Source organism: Phyllostomus discolor, chromosome 7 (genome assembly GCF_004126475.2).
Source record: "Phyllostomus discolor isolate MPI-MPIP mPhyDis1 chromosome 7, mPhyDis1.pri.v3, whole genome shotgun sequence".
Lineage (NCBI taxonomy): Eukaryota > Metazoa > Chordata > Mammalia > Chiroptera > Phyllostomidae > Phyllostomus > Phyllostomus discolor.
The window spans coordinates 71,995-88,748 of record NC_040909.2 but is presented as its reverse complement, the minus strand read 5'-3'; the positions used below and the strand labels follow the sequence as shown (position 1 = coordinate 88,748).

General features: G+C 47.0%; 1 long non-coding RNA gene across 1 annotated transcript; it reads left to right on the top strand.

The window, feature by feature from the left end:
• Positions 1 to 403: 403 nt before the first annotated feature.
• LOC118501534 lies at positions 404 to 16,544 on the top strand. Its single transcript, XR_004904155.1, has 3 exons — positions 404 to 414; positions 6,413 to 6,418; positions 16,154 to 16,544. It is a non-coding gene; the product is annotated as an uncharacterized LOC118501534 (long non-coding RNA).
• Positions 16,545 to 16,754: the final 210 nt, after the last annotated feature.

The following is a 16,754-nucleotide window of genomic DNA, read 5'->3' as shown; positions in this document are numbered from 1 at the left end:
CTGCGTGGTTTTGCTCTTTATGGTCCTAAGGGTTTGGGGGGGGGGGTTCCAGACGTGTGAGTTGAAGGCACACAACGTCAGGGTGATGTACGTGGGGAAATGATGCCCACCCAAGGAGCCGCCGGCGCCTCCGCCCCCTCACGTAGCTCCCGCCGGGCCCCTCCTGAGATTTGCCCCCCAGGCCACTTCCAAGGGTAAAACGGAGGGACGTGGTCAGCTGCGGCCCACAGCCCGCACACGCGGTGTTCCCAGAGCCCACCCCGCTCCCGACTGAAGCCGGCGCTCTGGCTGCCGCCGCACGACTCCCCACCTCCCACCCCGCAGCTACCGGCCTGCCTCCGTCCTATGAGCTTTTTTGCTTTGTTTTTAGTTTCCACGAATAAGTGAGATCACGCATCGTTTGTCTCTCTGTGCGTAACTCATATTACTAAGCATCATGCCCTCAAGCTGCATCCACCCTGTCACAGATGGCTGGCTTTTTACCTCGTCGTGGCTAAAACATATCACCCCATGGATGTAGGCCACATTTCCTTTATCCACCCATCCATTGAGGGACACGGGCTGCCTCGGTGTGCTGTCAGTAGCACTGCCGTGAACACGGAGGGTAGACACCTCTTCGATGCAGCGATTTCATTTCCTTCGGGCACACACCCAGAAGTGAGATTGCTAGAGCGTATGGTAGTTCTTTTGTTAAGTACCTGGCGAAGGGCAGCCGCCTGAGTTTTCGCAGGTGAGGTCCACTGGCTGTTGTGTGCCACTGGGGCTCTCTGGCAGGCCTTCTCTCCCTGCTCCTGAGGCCTCAGTGTCACTGGACCAGGCTCCCAGTGGTGGGGGACGTTGCCTCCTCCTGCCCTGGCTCCTTCCTGTCTAGCAGCTCTGGGGTCACATTGCTGCTGGGGCCCCCGAAGTCCTGGCAAGAGGGGCAGATTCCCCGCTACCTTCTCGCTCTGCTAACACTGGGGATCTGGGTGGCCTGCTTCCTGCCTGAAGATTAGACATCCCCCCTCATTCTCCTCCCACTGACTGAACCAGGGGTGGTGCCCACACCTGCCTCTTTTGACACGAGCTCTGATTTTGTTTTACTTTTTAAGTAGGCACGCAAAACCAAAAAACCAACACACAAAAACAGGCTGTGATGGCAGATTCAACAACAGAAACCTATCCTCTCCCAGCTCCCAGCTAGAAGTCCCGCCATCAGGACGTCAGGGACTGTGAGGGGGCGTCCGTTCCGTCCCTTCTCCCGTCTCCTGCTGGTCTGTGCAGCCGCTGGTGCCCTGGGCCGCAGCCGCCCTCGGTGTGCCCTCTGCCTCCACCTCCACACGGCACCTCCCCCCTCTCTTGACTGCTGTGCACAAAGCTGCTACGAACATTAGTTTTCAAATATCTCTTTGAGTCCCTGCTTCCAATTCTTTTGGGTTTATACCCAAAAGTGATATTGCTGGGTCACATGGTAACTTTAATTTTTGGTGGAAATGCTCTTTTCTGCTGCTCTCTCATGTAACAGCTGAGTGAACGTCGTGAAAAAAGAGTTTCCTCTGCTGCTGTCTGGTGTGCAACTAGATAGTGCATCTAGTGAAACTAATTGCAGGTCATCGTAAGAGTTATTCTCTACTGTCGTCAATTCGTGTCTTGGGAACACCACCAGCGTGGACATCACCAGGAAAAGCTCTGTTTTTCTGCCATCTAGTGTTCATGTTTGGAATAGCAGCTCAGTGGAACTTGCAGGAAACACTCTTCTCTGCTTGCGTCTAGTTTGCATTTTGGGACTAACACAGGAGTGAGGGTTGTCAGGAAACAGTTCTCTGCTGCCATCTAGTGTGCAACTAGTGAAGAATGCCTGAGTGTATGCCGTCACAAAAAGTAATTTTGTGTTGCCATCTCGGGTATTTCTTGGGAGTAACACCTAAGTAAAGGTCGCCCGGAAATGCTCCCCTCTGCTGCCACCTAGTGCTCATCTGGAGTATAACACTGGAATCCAGGTTATCAGGAAATGCTTTTCTGTTATGCTATGTACTGTGCAACTGGTGACTAACAGCTGAAGGTATAACGTGGTAAAAAGTTATTTTTGCTGGCATCTAGTTACATCTTTAAAGTAACACAAGAGTGGAGCACGCTGGAAAGAGCTTTACTCTGCTGCCTTCCCTTGTGCACCTGAGACTAACACCTAAGTTGGGTCACCAGTCAATTCTTAACTGGCATGGAGTATGCATCTTAGGACCAACACCTGGGTGGACATCACCAGGACTAGTTCTTTTCTGCTGTTATCTCTAAGTTTCTTCGGAAGAAGACTTTAGTATTTACCAGGAAAAGTACTTCTCTGCTGCCACCAAGTGTGCAAATTGGGAATAACACCCTAGTGCAAGTCACGAAGAAAAGCATTTCTCTGTTGCTGTGAGGAAACCAGAAATAACATCTTAGTTAAGATCACCAAGAAAATGTGTTCTCTGCTGCCGGCTAGTGTTTCATCTTGTGCACAACACAGAGTGGAGGTTACCAGAAAGTGCTCTTGGCTTCTGCTATCTGGTGTGCAACTAGTGAACAAAAGCTGAGTGCAGTTCACCAGGAAATATACTTCTCTGCAGTCGTCTAGTGTGCATCCTGGGAAGGGCATGCACCCTTGAGTGGACATGACCGGGAGGAGCTCTTTTCTGCTGCCCTTGAGTGTAACGCCAAAGTTGAAGTCATAGGAAAAGCACATCCCTGCTGCCACCTAGTGTTTTTCTTCAGAATGACACCACAGTGCGGGCAGTGTTTTAGGACCAGTATGTCCTGTGTTTCGCTTTCCCCTGTTATGCACACTAGGTACCGTGTGCAGTAATTGTTTGTCACATTCACATTGAGAGAAACACAATTTTAGAGTAATAAAAAGATACACAAATAACTCTTCATCTGTCTTGTACTGTGTGCACTTTAAACTACCTCTCCCAAGTAAATGTCATCTTTTCGTTATAGATCTTGTGAAATGTTCAAAGAAGCACCATGTCAAGCTTTCCTAATTTTGTCAGCTTCTGGCATTGATGGTCTTTTGATTATGGAAAGGCACGTTTTTATCATTTTTATCTACTATTCTGTCCTCTAGAATGGAAGATTAATAGTCTATTTCCATGTAAGTCCACACACTCACCTGAGAATATTCCATTTTCAAGCCACAGACTGGCCATGGGGGCAGCAGAGAAAACTAATCTGTGCAGCACTGTTCACGTCTCAGTGTCTAGTGTCTACTCGTTACCTCTGAGCAGCACTTAAAAGGCACTCAGTGTTGCACTTCTTTTATGCATTTGGAATCGAGGAAACATGAAGAAGATTACATGAGGGTGGGAGGGGCAAAGCTAGTATTGGCCAAGGGGCATTTCAAAGGTATATTAGTATAGACACACAGAAACCGTTCACAAAGCTTGCTTAAGATAAAGATAAGTTGTATGTCTGGGGTGTGTCTACCAACCACGGCCTGCTCAATTAGGAATTCATGATCAGATCACTAAGAGGTTACTTTCCATAGCACCCCCTTTTTTATGCCCACACTGTCTATTTCCCTTGGCTAGGTGTCTGTTTAGATCCTCACACATTTTTAGTGGTTTTTTGTTTTGTTTTGTTTTGTTTTAGAATCCTTTGTGTATTTTGAAGTTGTTTTTTTTTTAATCAGATATGAGTCTCACTAACATTTTCTCCCAGTTGGTGGCTTGACTTTTTATTCTTGGAACAACTTCTTTTATAGGTTGTTTTTTAAGTTTGTAAAGTCTATGTTATTAATTTTAGTCTTTATTAAATTTACTGTTTATGACTATATCTGGTTCCTGGCTATTTTCACATAAATAGACCACTGACATCTAAAGTAATAAATGAGGAGCAGGGCCACCCTGAGGCAAACGGCCAGGGTCATGTTAGGGAGCAGGCTGAGGTGAGAAGCTGGGCCAGGACCGGCCCCTTGGACCACACTCAGGTCAGACAAGTAAACAGGTAGACATGAAGTGAGGTGCCCCCAGTAAGTGGTAGGGCATGGCCATGAGGTGTGGGGCCAGGCCAGAGATGAGGTGAGTGATGGGGGCCAAGGGGCATCAGGTGAGCAGTGGGAGGAGGCATGAGGTGAGGCACATGGCGGGGAGGGGGGAGAGTGTGGGAGGAGCAGCTCCAGCAAGCCTGTGAGGAGCAGGAAAGGGTGCCCAGGCTGTTTCTGGGGTGCACGTCTCAGGTCACTTTTTGTGAGTGCTTTGTCTGGACCGACATGGGATTCTGGAATGCTTCTGACTCCAGGCCACTCAGCACTGTGAGGTTTAACGTGGCCTCGTGTGGCCTCAGGAGGCAAAGCCCAGTCTTGAGTCCAGGTCTTTCTGCTCTGAATGTCATAAGCCATGAAAATGAGAAGATTTACAAGTGACAGTAAAAAAGACCCTACGAGGTTTGTTCCTTTGCCGAAAGAACATAGCTTGTAAATGGCAGACCCAGGTTCAGGTCAAGTTTAGAGATGAAAAGTTTAGGAGTTCCCTCTGTCAGAACTGCTGCAATTGCACATGAATAAGGTGCAAATGAGAAAAGCAGACACTGTGGGCGAAGCAGTTAGAAAGAATATTCCTCTCTGACTGACGAGAGACTGGGCTGGGTGGGCAAAGAAAAGACTCCTGTTCTCATCACAGCATCATCTTAAGATGGGGGCAAAACTTGTGAATTTTGGGGCTTTTGTTTTTTGCTAACATATTCACTTAAGGCTGTACATTTTCCTGTTAGTATGAAGTATTTCTATTATCATTCAGTTCAAATTATTTTCTAACTCCAACTGTGATTTGTTTTTTTTAATTAATTTATTTTCTTATCATTGTTCAAATACAGTTTTCTCCTTTTTACTCCCAATCCAGCCCCCCCCACATTTGCACCCCCCCACCCCTCCCCACTTCCCTCCCATTACCACCCTCCCCTTAGTTTATGACCATGTGTCCTTTAAGTTTGTTCCTATGAACCCTTCCCATTGTCCCCTTAAATTCCTTCTACTCCCCCCTGTGGTCACTGTCAGCCTGTCCTCTACTTCAGTGTCTTTGGTTACATTTTGTTTGTTTCTTTGTTTTGTTATTTAGGTTCCTGTTAAAGGTGAGATCATGTGGTATTTGTCTTTCACTGCCTGGCTTGTTTCGATTATTTTGGGGGGTTATTTAGAAGCATATTTCATGACTTCTAGACATAAAGACTTCCTAGTTACCTTTTGTTACTGGTTTCTAGATTAACTGCAATGAAAGCAAGAAACATGCTTTATACAGTTTCAAGCTGTTAAAGTTTATTGAAACATACTTTATAATTAAGTCTGGTAAGGTTTAAAAATGTTCCAGGTGTGCATCTTTGCTGCCCTCTCGTGTACGTCTTCGGAATCACACCTTGGTTCAGGTCAGCAGGAATGTTGTAGCAGAGCATCTATGAATGTTGAGTCCAATTTGCTGTTTATGTTGTTTTTTATATCCTTACTGACTTTTGTGGAGGTATATTTGTTCAGAAAGAAGAATGTTCTACCCTCGAATGAGAAGTGCGTTAAATCTATGATTATACATTTGACTGTTTTTCCTCTAATCTCTGTCCTTTATAATCGGAGTTTACGTTAGTAAGTGCACACAAACTTGGAACTTCTTGATATCAAGTGCTTTTTATATCTAGCAATGTTTTTTGACTTCGAATTGACTGTACGTTATTCTATAGCTTTACTTTGGTTTATGTTTGCATAATGTATCTTTTTCCAATTGTTCACTTTCAATCTGTTTTTTATCCTTGTATTTCCTCATTGTGGGCCCACGCCAGCGCCCTTCTCAGGTCCAGCCTGTCCCCACTCCGCCCACTCGTCGTCCGCCCCACCCCCTCCCCCAGCGGCCACAGGACCCAGACAGGACGGCGGGTGAGCCCGCGTGGGCGGAGGGGCGTCAGTGGGGCTGTGGGGAGGAAGGTCTCGGAAAGGAGGGAGGGTGTGGAGAGTGGGGTGGGGGGGGATGTGCCTCCGGGAACTTTGGGGGAGGAGTGACCAGGCCGCTGCCCCGTGAGAGACGGAGGGGCCATGGAGGTGCCGGCGGGGCAGTGATCCCCATAGGTCGGGATCCGGGCTGGGGGGTGAAGCCTGGGTGAGAAGCGAAGGGCGGTGCGGGTCTGGAAGGAGGGTGGGACCCTGGTGCGCTGTGTTGAGAAGTGGTGGTTTCCAGAGGGGGTGGGCCGCGACACCTGGGGGAGGTTTGAACAGTTACTTTGGGGGTGGGAGGGGGAAGGGCCCTCGTGGAATCTGGGTGGAACCGAGAGAACTGAGGTTTGGGGCCCAGGACCTGCAGGTGGGCGGAGGTGCCGCAGACCTTGGGAGACTGGAAGGTGGGTTTGGGAGGGCGATGGGGTGGAGATGGGACCAGAGGCGGCCCGCTCCTGGGGCAGGAGACAGCATAGGAAGAACTCTGAGACTGCAGTACTGCCACTGGCCTGCATTGAGCACCCTGGTTGCCAGGAAACACCTTTTACCAATTAGGTGGAATAAATAGTAAACCGAGGCAGGGAGGAGAGAAGTCTCGCATGCTGACTCAGCAGTCCTGAGCCTGGTCTGATGATATTGCCAGGTGTTCCAACATCACAAGAAACACTATGTTAGCAAGACAGAAGGGAAGTCCTTGAAGTTCTATGTAACATTTCCACAACCTGGGAAAGAAAGCCTTGACACTGTGCTTTCATCCCAAGGCCTGAATGTGGGAGAGGGTCCCCGGTGCCCACAGAAAGAGCCCATAAAACAACTTTGGTTAATTGCCTACCTCTGGTCACTATCTGTCTTACAAGGGAGTCCCTGATGCTTACAGAAAGAGCCCATAAATAACCGTGGAAAGTGCCCCAATTTTAAGTAACTGCCTGCTGTCACCTATTTGTTTTACAACAGGATGACCAAATGGAGTCTGCAGCAAGATAAGGATTCGGGAAGACAGACCCCCATGCATCCCTAAATGCGGGTAGTCACATTCCCCAGGAAAGCTGGCGCCGCATTTACTCGTTAATCAATTTGTAACTTTTTTTCCTCCCATCCCACCAACTATATAAGTCCTCTGAACAAAGCGATCTCCACCGCCCCCCTCCCCCCGCCCTGCTCCCCGCTCTCTGGGGCTCCGGTTGCTCTTGGCTCTCAGGCCACAGGGCTTCTGGCCACCCGGCCTCAGGCTGCCCAGGGGCTTGCCACCCCGGTCTTCAGCCTCTCTTGCTTTTGTTCCTTTGCTTCGCCCTGAAACTTTGCCTTTCACCCCTACTCTAGCCAGTCCTGGTCTCTTCCATGGAAGCAGACCACTAATAAACTGATTACATGCTACTAGATTTGCTGATATGTAATTCTTCACATGCGTCAGCAAGAAGAACCAGGTCTCTCCCGTCAACACTCACACAGGTTTGGGGGCGTCCCTCTCACCCGTGGGAAGGAAAGGGGAGCGGAGCGGCCTCACCTCGAATGACAGGCACACTGGGCCACCGGCCTCTTGTGGGCGGGCGGGGTGCGGGGGGGGGGGGGGGATCTGGGGGTTCGCAGAGCCGGGCCGGCTGGGGGTTCACGTGGATGTGCCCGAGAAGGCCCCCCGGCTTCCTCTCCCTCCCTTCCCTGGTTATGAAAGGAAGAAACCGTGGGAAAGCCGCGTCCTGGGAGCGCGGTGACGGGGCGACGGACGTCCCCTTTTCCGCGGGGTGAGAGCGGGGCGTCGCGCTGCGCTGAGGGCGGCGCTGTGCGCCCGGCAGGTCGATGATGCCACGCTGGCGGTTAGGGAAGGGAAGACGGAGAAATTGCTCAGGGTCGTCATCTCGTTTCTTCCCAAGAGGTTTCGTTGCCACAGTTTGGTGTAGGAAGAGCTTCAGCACAGTCACCTCAGCTTCAGACAGTAAGGCTCCGAGCAACAGCTCGTTGAGCCTCTGATACATGCTCCTGTGTCTTAGAGTTTTGGGGCTGCCCGACAAAAATCTGCCTGCCAGGTATGCTGCCCTTTTTCTAAATTACCTGCATGTCCACGTTTCACCTTTGAATTCTGAGACTCTGTTCTTCCACTTTCCAAAATACCCTGTACTCCGTATTACCTCATTATGTTTGGTATTCACTGTAATATGAATTCTCCTTGCCCTTGTATTAGATGTTGACTACCTCCCGTTAATCAGATTATGTCAATGTGATTGTTATCCCAGCTGTTAGAACTTAGAAGGTATGGCAAAAATAACTTTTTAACCCCCCACAGTGTTGGTGAGACGGCCATGTGACATTCATGGGCGGGACACCAACTTCGGGAAAGTGCAGCGGCTGAGAGATCACGGACACCTCCTGGCAAGAGTAAGTGTTACTGTTATATTTGCTCTGTCTGCCTCTTTGTGCTGTTCTGCAGGGCTTGATGTAATTTAGCAGTGCCGAGAAAATAACAGCAGAGTTATTTTCTTCCCCTGTACACTTACATTGGCGTGAAAAGCTATTTAGAGGCCAGCTGCTTGTGTTACAGGGTGCAGCCAAGAGGGGGGCCCAAATAGGCATTTGAAATGGGGTCCAGAACTTAAGGTGTCCAGGAGATTTTAAGATGTCTCCATCCCCCACCCCAGGGTGTGGGTTGGGGGAAGGGACAAATGAAGCAGGGCCATTGAGAGCTGTTTTGCATAGCAACAGCCTTGCAGCTAACCTCTGGGTTGGTCATTTAACCATTTAACGTATCTATAGCCTTTGACTGGTTGCATAGATATGTTAAGTAGCTGTGATCAGCTCTAAGCCAGGGGGATGGAAGTAACTTCCCCACCTAGATGTAACTGGGGGGGCGGGTCCCCTGCGTTACAGCGCCTGCGTGGGAGCTCAGAGAGGATTGGCTCCAGGACATGGGGCCACGCCTGCCCAGACTCATGATGGCAGCCCAGTAAAGCTGGAAGGATACGAGTTCTGGCATGTGAAGCCGAGTGTGGGAGGAGTCGGAAATGAGGCTGCAGAGGAAGATTGGCCGCGGGGATTTAAAAACCCAGATTTGGCGGCCATTGAGGGGAGAACCATGCTGCTTTAGGAGGAGAACCATGTGCAGCCCTGAGAGAGGGAGAACCACACGGCAGCCCTGAGGGAGAGAACCACGCGTCTTTAGCAGGGTGGAGACTCCCGCATCCCAGAGAGAGGGAACCACACGACCTGGCAGAGTGGGGACCCCCACAGCTTTAGAAGGGGGAACCACCACCTGGTTTTAGCAGAGATCCCGGTGACTCAGCCGAGGGTGCCGGGAACCCAGGGAGGTCTCCCAGTCGAGAGGGAGTACTAACTGGGAAGAACCAGAGGACTGCCTGAGCCATGGACTTCTTTTTCCTTTCCTGAGATACGGTACTCTGGACTGGGCAAAGGGGGAAGGAAGGAAGGACTGTGTCTGTTTGTGGGTGTTTTAAGGGACTTTGGGATTTTGGTAAAGACATTAGGTCACTACTTTAAGTTTGTATAGCATTAAATAAACGTTTCCTTTCCTTTTCACGAATCTCTGGCATTGAGAGACGTCTTTCCTCTGGCGGCGGACATAACGGACCCGGGGCCTTCTTTCAATAATAGTATGTCATCCCAGGCCCCCTTGTTTGTTCTGTAACACTTGGACTTAGAGAGTCAGGAATGTCCTTTATCAGGCCCTGGCTCTTTTCACACTGTGAGGACTCACTTCTGCTCCTGCATCTGGGAAGTGGGCTGCATTGCCCAGCTCCAGCTCTGGAGTCTGGCTGTGGGGTTCTGGCTGGGTCTGTGGCCTGAAGCTAAATCTGTCTTTGGCTGTGTGTCTGGGATCTGGAGTCTCTTTGGGTGTGGCTATGTATCCTGGGTGGGTGTGTGGGGTCCGTGTGCAGCTCTGGCTCTAGAGTCTGATGTACAGAACCTGGTGTTCAGGGTTCTCTGCCAGTCTGTGGTGTCTGGGGTCTGGCATTCAGGGTCCATGGTCTGGCCTGGGTTGTGGGGACAGTTTTGGGGTGGGTCTGGGGTCTGGAGTTTACTTTTTGGTTCTGGGTCTGCTCTGGGGCCCAGGTTCTGGAGTCCAGGGCCTGTGTCAGGTTCTGAGTCTGTCCGTGGCATCTGGTGTCTGTGAAGTTGTGGTCACTGGCTCCAATTCAATGCCAGCAGGAGTTCCAGAACTGGGGGGTGGGGAAGAAGGAAACTCTTTTTAGTGCGAATACCTCTGTTTTGGTACTAATGGTTGTGAGTGCAGCATGGCTGTGAGTGCAGCATGGCTGTTAGGAAGCTCAGTGTTGTTACAGGTGAGTCATGAAGCAGCACCTCGGTGGGTCAGCCCAATGCTGCTGCTGCTTAGTTGTGAAGGTTCTTGTCTGTGAGGGGGCCCTGGAATGAGGCAGCCCCGGGCCAAGTCCCCCCTCAGGCTGTGCTGCTCAGTGCTGCTGTGCTCATTCTGTTTTGGTCCCGTCATTTCCTCTCTGCTTGACTGAATTTGTGCACAAAGAAGTGCATTTTGGAAAAGGGGCCCCTCTGGGCAAGGAGATCCGGCTGGGTGAGCAGAGAAAAGGCCTCTGGTGTTGTTTCCACAACAGCCCAGGTTTTTATTATTCTTAAATTATGCTGTGTTTTCCTCTCACACTGTTCTATTACCCAAACTGAGAATGCTTTTTTTTTTTTTTTTGGCAGCTTACTTGAATTATAGAGAAAAATAAAAATTAATTCAAAATCCAACCCAAACAGGTAACAGCTGCTACTGTTTTAAGTATATACTCTTCCAGACATCTCTCCTTGTCTATTCCATTCTTCTACTTTCCAGGATTTAATTTATTATTCTGGGTTTGTAATATGGATGCAAAACATGTGAATTTTCAACTGCTTCCCCTTAATGTGAAGATTTATTACTACATTTTTCCATAGGTTGTTAATATATTTTAATATTATTCAGTTGAAATTATTTTTAACTCCAATGGTGATTCATTTTGAGGGTTATTTAGAAGTATATTTATAACTTTTAAATGTAAGAACTTTCTAGTTACATTTTACAACTAATTTCTAGATTATCTACAATGAGAGTAAGAAACATCATGTAGTTGCAATCCTTAGAATTTTTTTGAAACTTGTTTCATTACAATATGGTCAATGTAAAAAATGTTCCAAGTGTGCATCTCTGCTGTGATCTCGTGTTTATTCTGGAAATAACACCTTAGAGCAGGTCAGCAGGAAAAGTTGTGTATAGTCTGTTGGTTATCTGTGAATGTTGAATCCAATTTGCTGCTCATGGTGTTTCTTGCACCCTTACTGAATTTTGTGAGCTGGTCTCTTGTTTCTGAAAGAGGTGTGCTGTATTCCTGATGAGAGAGGTTTGATAATCTATTATGATTATACATTTTTGTTTGTGTCTGTTCTATGTAACCTAAGTTTATGATACTAAGTACATGGTGAACTTGGATCTTCCTGGTAAGTTAAACTCATTGATATGAAGTGCTCTTCATTTCTAGTCATGCTTTCTACCTTGAAGTCCACTGCATGTTATTATGTAATTTTCATGTGGTTTATGTGTGCATAAGACAGGGTGGGGCAAAAGGAGGTATAGAGTTGTGAGGACAAGAAACAAAGTTTATTGTTGTCTTATTGTTTAGTAATTATGACATGATTTTCCATGTGAACAACTGTAAAGCTGCGTTTGCACCATCCTGTGTGTCTTCCCAGTCTTTCACTTTTAATTCTTTGTACTCTGTGTTTTAGGTAATTCATATTTTCTCCCAGTGTGTGTCTTGTCCTTTTATTCACTTAACAAGTTATTTTTCAGAGTATTCTTTAATTGTATAAAGTATATGTTATTAATGTATTTCTTCATTAAACTGCATGCTAGCAAGTATACTCAATTCCTGGCTTGTTTGTTAAAATGGACCACTAAACATCGAACCTACAGATGAGGGGCGAGGTATGTCTATGCTCCGAGGCAGGAGGTGGGGGGGGGCCACAGATGGGGCGGGGCTGGGTGGGAGGCGTATTTAGGCTGGTGGGTGTGGGGGGGCGGGCAGTTCTGGTGGAGAGACGAGCAACCACGCAGACTGGAGGTTAGACACCGCCGGCGCCAGTCTCCATGGTCATGAGGTGACGCTCACAGGCTAACTCGATGCAAGCAACGCAGTCCAGGGATAGGAGTGTGGGGGACTTCTCCCACAGGGCCCCCCCAGCTGCCACTGGTGAGAATAAGTCTACCAAAACATGATTTGCTTGGGGAGGAAAGGTGGCCAGTCTCTCAAGGGGAAGATCCAAGAGCCTTTTCCTCAAGGGGCTTTTATTGGGTTTGTTTGCACAAGAATACAGGTAAAGCTCATTAATCATTGTCAGGCAATGAGGAGTAAACAATAGATAACAAAGAACTCTGAGGGCCTATTTTGAGTCAGGGTCAGATAGCTAAAGAGCAATAAAACTTTTGAGGAACAAACTCACTTCTTCCTTGGACCTTTATCTAATTGAGAGCATTCTAAACAAAGCAGGTTTCACAGGATTTTACATATTCTTTCTTAGGCCTGATTGCCCCAGGAACCAGCCCTGTCCAGCACAGGGCTGCACCACCCTCTCGTTGTTTCAGGCTTAAGTCAGGCAGCTGAAGTAAGGCAGCCAAGAGATTACGAGACTTCTTGCAGACAGAATGAGGACTCAGGCTTTGTCAAAGCCCAGGGGCGAGGGTTCATCATCTCCTTTGCTGTAGCCCCCCAAGTCCTTCCTTGGGGGCCTCCCATGTGATCGTGCCTGTCTTAGATTGTTCCCCCCTTTGGGGAATCTTACCTGTCAGTGACTAACCGACCAAGCACTGGGGGCCAGTTATGGAAGAAGTAAAAGGAGCAGAAGCGGAGCTCCTGCCAGGGAGATAAGGTTTTGTCTCCTTAGTGGCTTATGGTCCCAAGGTCGCTCACCCAGCTTTAGTCATGGGGGGGTTACAGCTTCTGAAACAAGACAGGACGGTTCCCAACACAGGAGGTGAGCTGCGTGGGGGCTATGAGGTGAGGGGGGGTTGGGGGCAGATACAGCCACCCTGTGGGGAGCAGAAAAGGGGTCAAGACTGTTTCTGGGGTACACATCTCAGGTCCAGTTTAGCTGACCATTCCTGTGAGACCACATTTCTATATTCATCTAGATTATATTTCAGTTATAGGTAACTTTGGTAAACAGATGTACGATGGTACCCATTTTTTAACCCTAAAACAAGATGATATTTTTCATTTGTTTAAGTTTCTGTTATTGCATAACAATTTCCAACTTCGTTCATACAGATCCTGTACATTGTTGTTAAGTTTACTCCCAGGTTGTATTTTTTTAACCTGTTTTGTTGTTATTGAGACTTTTTAAAATTATATATTTAATTTACTATTTCTACGTATTTGTTTCTGCATGTTATTTTCCTATCACTCACTAAAATCTGTTTGTGATACTTTTCCATTGATTCTCATGTGTTACAAGGGTAAACATGCTCTCATGCAATAATGATTGTCACATGGTTGTAGCTGTAGGTGACCTAGAAACTGTTAAAGCTTGAAGGAAACAAGAAGTGAGGTAATGTGAGGAGCTAGAAAAGTTGTCTTTGTGAGTCATAAATATGTTAATGACTAAATGAAATAGTAACACCCTTCCTAGCATTTTAAGTGAGTTTAGGGCCTGGGAGCATGGTGTCCTAGAAATCAGAAGTATGTTGTTGTGGGAAATGTGCCCCCAGGTAGGTAATCTGAGGAACATAAAAGGTCCACATTTTGGACATAGCAAAAATGTCCACATTTTCAAAGACAAAAACTTGGGATGGTGAAATCTGGAATCTAACAGAGCAAGACTCTTTGTTCTAAGTGACACTATGAGTAAGTTATTAAAATGATGTGTGAGCAATGGAAAGAAGCAGGGATCCTCAGAGGACTACTGTGTTTAATCACAGTGTGATCTGGTGTCCTAAGTGGACAGATCTTCCTTTGCCTCCTGACCTATTGCCTAGGACACTTCTCCCTGACATATGCAAGGTGGCTGGCATTTTTTATTCTTTAAGTTTTAGCTTCCATGCTTCCTGTTCCAAGAAAGGCAGCCTTTGAGATCTAGGATGCAAAGGGACATGCTGTTTGTGTTCTAATGGAGTCTTCATGATACAGAGTAGGGTTTCTCATTCCCAGCAGTATGGACCTTTTGGGCCAGAGAATTCATTCTCTTGGGGGATTGTCCTCTGCATTGTAGGTGCTCTTTAGCATCCAATACCTCTGTTCACTGCCAGCAGCCTCACTTCCGTCCACCTGAGGACAATCTAACAGGCTCAGTACTTTGCCTAAAGTCCCCTTGGAGTCAAAAATCACCTTAGGTTGAGAAATAATTTGAAGCTTTGATCATTTTTGAAACCAGAAAGATCTTGGTCTGGTATGCAGTATTTTTATTATTTTGTGTGCAAATTATTTTCCACCCTGACTATGATTTATTTTGGGAAGATATTTAGAAGTGTATTAAAACATCTAAATATAAGGACTTTCTAGTTACCTTATGACTGGTTTCCAGGTTAATGGCAAAGAGAGTAATAAGCATAGTTTGTGAGACATTTGTTGAAACTTGCTTTGTAGCTAAATATAGTCATTATTTTAAAAAGTTGCTTAAATAGTGTTTCAAGCACACTATTTCAAGTGTGCTTGAACAGCATTTTTAATTTACCTTGTTACTGCTTACTTAAACAATGAGAAAACATTTATTCAAAATTCTACTCCAAGAGTTAAAAAGAACTGCTATCATTTCATGCAGATACACTTGCAGATTTGTCGACATGCACGTTTCTGTCTACTTTCTCTGGATTTCATTTACTATTTTAGGTTACAAGTGTAGGCACAAAACTTGTATATTTTCAGCTTTTATTTCTGAAACTGTGCATTTAAGGGTAAAGATGTTTTTCATAAGTTTTGGTATGTAGTATGTTGATCCCCATTCAGTCTCTTTTGTAATTCAAATTGTTTTATTTTTGAGGTTATGTAGAAGTGTATTACAAACTACCAAATATAAGGAATTTCCAATCACCCATTTGTAGTGAATTCTGGCTGGAATGCAGTAGGAGCACTTAGGAAACACAGTGTATATGATTTCAATGCTGTGATGCTTGTTGAAACTGGTTTTATATTGGCTTGGCCAAAAGATAAAAACTTTGGGGAAGATGGAATTATGAAGATGCGTGAAAGGTTGCAGAAAGCAGTGGGACAAAATGGTGAATACGTTGCTTAATGAAATTATTGGTGAAGATGAAAAATGTCTCTTTCATTGTGTCTTTACCTTAAAATCAAATGAACGTTTTGGCCAAGCAAATAGTACAGTGTTCCAAGTGTGCATCTCGGCTGCCATCTCGTGGGCATTCTGGGAATAACAGCTTCGTACAGGCCAGCAGGAACGGTTGTGAGCTGTGGGATGATCTATGAATGCTGACTGGAATGGCGCTTAGCCATGGATGTTACTACTTTCATATAAACAGAGTTTGCAGTTCATTTTCCCTTCTCTCCCCCACGTACAACAGCGGTGACTCTATGTCAGGTAACTAGGCACCTCTTGTGGGCTAGACCTGTGCTCATGTTTCAGCCGTGTCCACGTTTTTGTGGCACAATGCCCCGTGTGTGTTGGCGTCCTGGCAGCATCGATGTCCCTCCCGTGTCCATATCCCCACCACGCTAATGTCCCAGCCTCGCCGAAATTGTTATTGTGTCTAGGTGCCCTCAGCCTTGAGGTCCTGGCCGTGCTGCTGTCCTGCCTGTGTCGGTGTCCCTTCCACATCACTGTCCCGTCTGTGTCGATGTAGAGGTCGTGCTGCCCCACCTGCATAGATTTCCTGGCTGCACCACTTCCCTGTCTTTGTCGATGTCTCAGTTCCCTCGGTGCTCCAGCCCCACTTCTGTACCATCTGCGTCGATAATTGACCGAGTGGATGTGTGAGCTGCGCCGCTGTCCTTTCTGTGTAGGTGTCTAGGCCTTGCCGATGTCCTGTCTGTGTCGGTGTCCTGGCTGTTACTTTGTCCTTCACCAGCTTGTTGATGTCCTAACTGCATCGATGTTTCAAACTTGGCCGTATCCCAGCTGCCTGATGTACCGGCAGCGCTGAGGTCCTGACTGCACCATTGTCCCGCCTGTGTGGCTGTGGCTCACCTCCTGGTTGTGGCTTCATGGTCACCCGACTTGCACTCGAGGTTTCTGCTGCACTCCGCCAGCTGCAGGCAGAGGAGGATGGTCCACAGTGAGCTGGACAGGGACACTCAGTCCTTTGACTCCCTGTGGGCGATGCAAGGCCCTCCTGGCAGCTGGTCCCTCTCTCAGGCCGTGTCTGCTGCTGTTGCCACAAGATTTAACAATTTAAGCAAAGTAACCTATTCTCAACTGAATGATTGCATTGATGAAATTCGGAAGAGTCTATTAATTTAGCTTGTGTCCTATAGTTTGTGGGATTGCCTAACAAAAAGTAATATTCCACGAATGCTACACTTTTCATAAATTACCTATCACCCATTTTACTGCTACAAGACCCTGTTTCCCCATACTCCCCAAGGTCCTATACACCTGATATCACCACATTGTCTGGTATTCATTTGTACTCGTGCATGGATTAAATGCTGAATATCTTGTATTGATCTGATTATGTTATTTTAATTATTATCCTACAGATAATGTAGGATATGGCTATTTAGAGCCAACAAGTTATGTGGAAAATAATTACTTTTTAATTCCCCATAGTTTTTTAAATATATTCTGTTGATTATGCTATTACAGTTGTCCCATTTCCCCCCTTCATTCCCCTGCACCCTGCACCCCCTTTCCCACCCACATCCCCCCTTTAGTTCATGTC